The following is a 7,664-nucleotide window of genomic DNA, read 5'->3' on the forward strand; positions in this document are numbered from 1 at the left end:
GGACTTGAAATATCCCAGCACAGCCTGGGGGCACTTCCCCCCCACTGCCTGCCCTGGGCTCTGCTGCCTGGAGCTGTCCCTGCCAGCAGCTGCTCCCTGTGCCCAGGGCTGGGCCCTGCCAGTGCTGCCAAAGCCCAACCCAGCCCCGGGGGCTCAGCTCTTCCCTGCAGACCCCTCCCAGCTCTTGCACTGCCCAGGGGCAGCTCTGGCTCTGCAGGCTCTGATGGCAATGTCAGAGCAACCCTGAGGAGACTGGAAATGTGACAAAGATGCTTCCTGTAAGGGGCCCTGTGCTGATGTTCGTCAGCATCTGGTTTATTCACATCTGAGATAACTTTTTTTTTTTCCTAAATGTGAACTGAGAGATTAATATCTGTGTGCAACTTCCCATCCAGGTAACCCAGAGTAGTTGAATAAAAAGCATGATTTTCTCTTTTATGCAGCCCCTGCCTTGCTGTGCTCCCTGTATATTCTATTTGCAAATATTCAGCAGTTTAATGCCATGCTGGGAGCAGTCCTGAACAATGCAGCATCCACCCCACACAAGGAGAAAACTTCCAAGCCTGACCAGCTGTCTCCTGCCCCCCATATCTTGTCCCCCAGTGCTGGGAGCAGCTGCCAGGGCTGGCTGAGATCTGTCCCTGGCAGGCAGCAGAGTCCCTGCACCAGCACAGCACCCTGGGCTGCAGGACCCTGCTCAGCAGGACAGCCCTGGGCACCCCTGGCTGCTCTGCAGAAGAGACAATCTGAGAATGTACTCACAGAGTCTGTAGGCATTAGAATGTTCCAGCTTTAGGAGATGGCTCCAGGAGCTGCAGCTGCATTGTCCTGCAGCCAGAGGTTCCTGTGCCAAGGGCTGGCAGTGATTCTGCCCCAGGCACTTCTCAGCACCTTCCCAGCCCTGACTGATTGAAGTTCTCTGTGCCTCTGTGCTGTGCCTGGGGTGGTTGCAGGCAGTGCCCCAGCCCTGCTGGGCTGGAGAAAAGCTGCTCATCAAGAGAAATGTGCTTTTGAAGCTCCTCTTGGTTACCAGGAGCTGCCTCTGTGCTAGGAGCCCAGCCCAGCTCAGCAGCACAGACGCAGCACAAGGACTTTAATGAGCCTCTGGGGCTTTGTGCTCAGGCCCTGAACATCAGTCCCTGAGAGGGAGCTGAAGAAACTTCTCCAGAACTCCAAGTCAGAATTCAACTCCAAAGTTTCTTGGACTTTTAATGGGTCCCACTGAGGGACACAACTGAGAAAGTGCCCCCAGGCCCCAGGCAGAGCAGAGAATTGGAGGCAGTTATGACAAGTGGGGACAAAGAGAAGCCAAGTCTTGGTGCCCTGGGGCACAGGAAGGTCTGTGCCACCAAGGGCTGTGAGGAGACACCTTGTCCTGAGGCCCTGGGGCCTCCTGGCACAGCCCCAGCCAGGCTGGGCACTGTCAGCCCCTTGTCCTGCCCTCAGCATCCCCCCCTAGCCCACATCCCAGTGGCCTCAAGGATCTGCTGGAAGGAGTCCCTGGGGAGCCTTGCTCAGGAATGGCCCTGGGGAATCCTTAATGCTCCCTGTAGGGACTGCAGATTTTTGAAAGCACTTTGGGTTTGGCTTTGGCCTTGGAGTCTCTGAGAGGTTTGTGCAATCATGGCCTCCAATTATCTGCTTTAATTATTCCTGGAGAGGCTTTGTCAGTAACAACACTCAGTGGGGCGCATTAATGCTTCAAGTTACTTCAGTTCTTTTAAGGTACTTGGTGTTTCCCTTTGGATACAGACTCTGGGAGAGGTTTTGCAATCATGGCCCCAATTCTCTGTTTTAACGAGTCCCAGGAGAGCTTTGTACTGACACTCAGTGGGGCTCATTACTGGCTTTAGATATCTATGGTTTTTAATGTACTTTATGGATTTAAGAATACTTTTAGGTAATTTTAAGGATTTCCTTGCCCACACTGAGTCTCTGAGAGGTTTTTGTGCCATCCTGACCTCCAGTTCTCTCCTCCAAGGAGTCCATGAGGAGCCTGTGTTGGGTATCATCTTCCCTCTTTCTGTTTTATAACCAAGATGGAACTGAAAGAATTTTGTAAGGCTTTCTGAAAGCATCCAAAAAAACATGAGACATTTAACAATACAACAACAGCTAAGAAAATTAAATGTCCTGTTTTAGATACACATCATCCAACCCTTTAGTCCCTTGGATTGGAAGAGTTCATTGACCCAGTCTTTGTTTTCCACTTGAAGCTTCTTGAACTCTTCATTCAGTACTTGAATGCTCTTGTGGATTGACTCGCTGTGGCTGGAGAGGTTCATGCAACACATGCCCTCAGAGTCTACACAGCCATGCCCATGTGCCCAGAGTAAAAATTCTATCGCTGTTCTGCAAGGCAGCATGTCTGACGGTCTCTATGTCTGAGAGCAGGCCACTCAGTGTGAGGGAGGTAGCATCGATTTGCTTACTTAACAGGCACCCAAGATGGTCTGATTGTCCTAAAGCTTTAGCTGCAGCCACCCAAGGTAGTCAAAATTGGGGGTACTACGATGTGATACCTGCATTAAAGCTTTCAAAGCCATCTCTTTGATATCATCCAGTACTTCTCTGGGGATACCTGCTGCTTGATCATCTAGTCAGCTTTGCTGTCCTTCTCCAGCTAGATGGTTGATTGTCAATTCTGCCCTTGCCTCATTATTAGCATAGTCTGCTATTAATTGATTTAGTAAACACTTCCATCCCCCTTCCCACAGGTTGTATTCTGTAGGTGACAACAACATGGTCCTAATACATTTTAAATCATTGGGGGTTATGATGTGCTGTAAACATGGGCCTCATTAGGTCATTAAAACAAAGTAAGTTCTTCCTATGGTCTTTAGTTGCCCTACACAGATCCTTGATTTCCCTGTAAACCAAAGGCTGTTACCTGGGATTCTGCCCCCTTCTTTCATAACGTACGTGGCAATGAGGGGTTTTGAGACTATTTGCCAGTGTCCTTCCTTAACTGCTTCCTTCTGAATCCTTTCCTAAGGACCTTCTGGGGTTGAGGGGAAAGGTGGCTCTGGGGAATCCAAACTGTCTTCCGGGGAGGAAGAATAACTTGGAGGAGAAATATTTGGATTAGAAATAGAGTGACAGTTGGGCTTAGTATCTGTGACCATGGGATTATATTGTTGCCAGAGGGTGAGGCAAAGGGCAATGCCATTTTGTCAAGTGTTGTGGAGGAAGGGCCTTCATTTATGATGGCAGACTTCCAGGGTAGAGTTCTGGGGGCATTGCCCAGGGTGAAAGTGGAATGATTTACAGTAGGGACATGACCCACAGTTGTGGGGATGGAGTCTGGAGGTTTGTTCAGGGCGGAAGAGAAGGTTGTGGTAGTAGGAAGTGGAGGAGCCAAGATGGAGGGAGGATGATCCGGCTCCCAAGCCACATTCAGGCTCCTTCCATCTTGAGTCTCCAGGGCATGATATTCCAAGACCATGTGGCCATTGCCATTTTGGACCATTGTGGCAGGTCTGAGAAAGGCATGTTTGATGGGAGGTCCTGAGTTAGGAGTGACCAACGGATTGAGTTTTTGAGACATTGCTTGCTGCTGAAGGATCTCAAGGATGGTATGGAAGATGGGGAGCATGTGGGCTGGAATGGGCTCCCTTTTGATTGAAAGGTTGGAAAGGTTGTACAGTTTAAGTCCCACTGAGTCCTAAAATTCAGTGGTATGGATTTCATCAGCCGAGGCATCTGGGAAATTTTTAATGATCCACCTCATGATTGATTTTAATTTGTTCTTTGAAAATATTTTGTCACGATCTGTTAGAATTAACTTAAAGCATCCGTATATGCTCCTTTCTACTTTGGACATCTAGCTGCCCATTTTTCTCCTTCTCCACCTTAGGGGCAACAGCCACCAGAGCACACCAAATCAATAATGGGACTTGGGTGCATATTGTAAAAACACAGTGGCAAAATGGGCAATAAATGTCTTGCATTTCCCCAAACCCACCTGCAATCCTATACATGTGAAACCGTTTTTGCCCCTGCTGATCCTGGGCCGAGGTCCCTTGAAGCAACAATGAATCCACCAGGCCTGCACAATCCAAAATCCTGGGGAGCACTGGCCTATCCATAAGCTAACCCCAGCTGACGTGACTGACACAGGGAGGCTTGAATGTCATGGTGCCTGTTCGTGTGCCAAATGTCACAATGAGGGTGGCTGCGACAAACCTCTCTGAGTCCCTGACTTCAGCAGGGCGAGGGTGGCAAAAATGAAAAGGAGTGGGTTCGATGGAGTTTCCCAAAAAGAACTTTAATTACAGGGTGAAAAACAATAAACATGGAGAAGTCGAGCACGGTACGAGGGGCAGTATCCTAAAACCTGAGACAAAGAGGAAGTCACAACATAGACACATGGGGCTAGAAAACTAGAACAATAACCATATAGAAGAAACAAGTAACCAATAAACCAATACAGGAGTAGAATTTGGACAACTTAGCATAACAACACCAAAGGCATATGGGAAAAGTCTCAAGCTCACCCTAAGTAAATTGAATGATTCCTAGAACTTGAAACTCACGCCCAGTTCTTCCAGGGTAAAATCTGTCTGACTCTGAGTTACAGCTGGGCTAACTCCCACACCACTGCTTTGCACTGGCCCCTTGGGACCATGCGGCCAAACAGAGCCACAATGCTGTCCTTGGTTCCACAAGGCTCTGCAGTGTCACAATGGCCCCTTCATTTCACAAGGCTCTCAAATGTCACATTGGTCTACATAGGAAGGAAACCACAGAGCCCCAGTGTTTCAGGAGCTGATGAACGGCAGCCATCAGTGGCCAAGGCAAGCCTGACCTGTCTGTCCTGGCAGGTTTGCTTGGAGCAGCACTTGGATATTTCAAAATATGAATGCGGAGTCCTAATTTAGAACATTTGTGCCTGGAAAAGAGAGATTTTTTTTTTTTCTCCATACAAAGAAAAGCGCAGAGCCCTTTCCAGTGTTTGGAAAATAGATGAGTGCTGCCACTCAGGAGTCAATGACCAGCCACACTTGTCTGTCCTGGCAACTTTAGTCTGGCAGCAATCCTTGAATACACAGATATTTGGAGGTGGAATCGGAATTTTGGCCATGGATGCCTGGAAAAAATGGACAGTTCTTTTTCATAAAAAGAAAAGCCCAGAGCCCCAATGTTTCAGGGGCAGATGGGAATGGCCTTCAGCATTCCAAGGTCAGGCAGACCTGTCAGGTGACCCCTGGGAAGCCAAGGCAGCCACACCTATTTCATGTTCCCTTGGTTCCACAGGGCCCTGCAGTGTCACAATGGCTCCTTGCTTCCATGAGCCCCTCAGGTGTCATAACGGTCACTTGATTACACAAGTCCTTAAGGATCTTAATGGTCTCCATGGTTCCACAAGGCCCCACAGTGCCATAATGGTCTATTGGTTCCATGAAGTCCCGTTGTGTCCAATGGCCCCTTGGTTCCATTGGGGCCCAGTAGTGCAACAATGATTCCCTTGGTTCCACAACTTCCCATATTGTCATAAGGGCCCCTTCCTTCCATGAGACTCTGCAGGGTCACAATATTCTCCCTGATTCCATGGGGCCTCGCAATGCCACAATGCTCTCCATGGATCCACAGTGCCCTGCAGGATCACAATGGCCCTTTGGCTCCACAAGGCCCTGAAATGCAGCAATGGCCTCTTGGTTTCACAAAGCCCTGCTGCTTCACACTGGCCCCTTGGGACTGTGAGGCCCAACTGGGCCACATGTTCTTGGTTCGAAGAGAACAGAAAGATGTTCTTGGTTCCACGAGGCCCCAGAGTGTCACAGTGCCCCCTGGAATCCATGGTACCCTGCGGGGTCACAATGTTCCTCTTGCTTCCAGAAGTCCCTAAGTGTCACCATGGCCCATTGGTTCCACAATACTCCGCAGTGTCACAATGGTCTCCATAGGAAGGAAACAAGTGAGCCCCAGTGGTGCAGGGGCAGTTACCAGAGAAGCAGTCACCAGAGGTCAAGTTTAGCCCAACTTGTGTCATCCTGGTTTTTTAAGATTTTCTAAGCCTTCTGATGTTGACATTCTTGTAGTGAACTTTCTCACACACTTTCTGTAAATAACTCAGTGTTTCGCATTCCTTTTATGGAGGAAGGGAGAGTTGGTTTAATCAGTGTCATTGGAGAGGTGGCACTGTTCACCCTCCAATCCGCTGTCACTTTTGGAAAACTATAAATTTTGGATTCAGAATATAAACTTCACATTTTTTCTTCACCTTGAGAACAGCCATGTGTGCTACTGTTCTTTCCTGTCCTCTAGTGACATCAGGGGAGTGCCAAAGTGTACTGCAGCCTAGGCTGAGACAGAGTCCGGATTGACGGTGAGGTTTTATTGTCACCTCTCTTTGGTGCTTTGCCTGCTGTTCTTGGGGTAATGGCAGCCGCTGTGGGTTTCAAGGAGGATTCCCTCATTTTGGATCTCTGGAGGAGGGGTTCTGGAGTGGAAACAGGTTTCTATTTCCTGGAATGATTTTGAGCGATTTCTTCTGTGGGCCTGAGAGCGAGGGCTCTTTTCGGACTCTGCAAAGCCGTTCTCCAAGGAGGAGTGGTCTCTTGTGGGGGTACACCTCATGGAGGCCCTCTTTGATGATTGCACTGTAGACGTGGGATCACTGCTGGTGGAGTGGAAAAAGTGTGAGGATCTTTGGCGGGGGTCTGGTTCTTGTACCCCTTGGAGTTCCCAGTGGAGCTCTTCTGTCTCGGACATGGACAAGGGGAAGTTTGAGTTTCTGTGTGATGTGGAGCTCTCTCCCCACCCTGGGACGGTGTGCTGGGGGACGGGTCCAACACGGGGGATGGCAATTGTTCCCCTGGGGTGGATTTGGCTGTGCCAGGCTCCCTTGTGCCGCTCTGCAGTGATGCGGCTCCACAGGCTGCACCTCTCTTGGCACCCCTCCCCTCCTCCATGTCGGGGACAGGGCCCCGCGCCGATCTCGTCCTGTCACAGGCATCTTTTCATTAAAATCCTTTCATTAGGATTTTTTCTGCTGAAGCTGAGAAGTTTCAGCACCAAATTGTAAACAATGGTTATCTGCTGCTGTGCAATGCAACAGGTGGATCCGTGATTAGTCTCCTGTGGATGTTTGGATTTACTGACCACTCACGGCAGAGCTGCTCTTGCTCTCTGATGAGACACAGATCTTTGTTATTCATTCTTTTCAATTCTATTCTTAGCTTAGCCTTCCGAGAAACCTTTCCTTTTATATTACTTTTTAGTACAGTTAAAATGTAGTATATATATAATAAAATAATAAATCAAACCTTCTCATCATGGAGTTAACATTCTTGTCTCTCTCTCATCCTGAAAACTCTTGTGACCACCATCACATCGTCCCAGTCAACACTGGGTTTGCAGGCCGTGCTGGCACCTGTGCCCACCAAGGCGCCCCCTGCCAGGGCTGTGGCACAACAGGGCGCTGAGGTATTTACCTTTAGTGTGAATGCCGACATGGCCGGCGGGAGACCGGTGGGTGCCCGGGGCCATGGCGCTTCCTCACCAAATTTGTGGACACTTTCCTCATGCCAGGTGACCGTGCGTCCGAGGAACCCCGAGCGTTTCTGGCAAGAAGGCAAACCAAGTCCGATGAGATGTCTGAGCCTGCCTCCTCATGGCATCTGCAGGGTCATGGAGGGGGCTTCTCTGGCTGCAAGGGGTGC

The sequence above is a fragment of the Melospiza georgiana genome, unplaced genomic scaffold, assembly GCF_028018845.1.
Source record: "Melospiza georgiana isolate bMelGeo1 unplaced genomic scaffold, bMelGeo1.pri scaffold_29, whole genome shotgun sequence".
NCBI lineage: Eukaryota > Metazoa > Chordata > Aves > Passeriformes > Passerellidae > Melospiza > Melospiza georgiana.